Source organism: Nicotiana attenuata, unplaced genomic scaffold (assembly GCF_001879085.1).
Source record: "Nicotiana attenuata strain UT unplaced genomic scaffold, NIATTr2, whole genome shotgun sequence".
Lineage (NCBI taxonomy): Eukaryota > Viridiplantae > Streptophyta > Magnoliopsida > Solanales > Solanaceae > Nicotiana > Nicotiana attenuata.
In genome coordinates, this window is record NW_017672252.1 from 131820 (window position 1) to 132737 (window position 918).

A 918-nucleotide genomic window follows, 5' to 3' on the forward strand; every position below is an offset into this window, starting at 1 on the left:
GGAACAAAATGCGCTGACTCGGTCAGCCTATCAACAATGACCCAAATCGCATCAAACTTCTTCCGGGTCAACGGGAGTCCAGTAACAAAATCTATGGTAACCCTCTCCCACTTCCACTCGGGAAGCTCAATCCTCTGAAACAATCCACCAGGCCTCTGATGCTCATACTTAACCTGCTGACAGTTCAAACATCGAGCCACATATGCAACAATATCCTTCTTCATCCTAGGCCACCAATAATGCTGTCGTAAGTCCTGGTACATCTTCGCGGCGCCCGGGTGAATAGAGTACCTGGAGCTGTGGGCCTCCTCTAAGATCAACTCTCGAATCCCATCGACATTGGGCACACAAACTTGCCCCTGCAATCTCAAAACTCCATCCTCATCTAAGGTCACCTTCGTGGAACCTCCACGCTGCACCGTGTCTCTCAGGACACACAAATGGGGATCATCAAACTGTCGATCACGGATACGCTCCAATAATGAAGAGCGAGCGACCGTGCAAGCTAACACTCTGCTAGGCTCAGAAATATCCAACCTCACGAATCGATTGGCAAAGGCCTGAATATCCAAAACAAGCGGTCTCTGGCTGACCGGAATATAAGCAAGACTACCCATACTGGCGGACTTCCTACTCAATGCGTCGGCCACCACATTGGCCTTCCCCGGGTGGTATAAGATAGTAACATCATAATCCTTCAGCAACTCCAACCACCTCCTCTGCCTCAGATTCAACTCCTTTTGCTTGAACAAGTACTGAAGACTCTTGTGATCGGTGTACACCTCACACGTCACACCATATAGGTAATGCCTCCAAATCTTCAAAGCATGAACTATGGCTGCCAACTCTAGATCATGAACCGGATAATTCTTCTCGTGGATCTTCAACTGCCTCGAAGCATAGGCTATGACTCTGCCA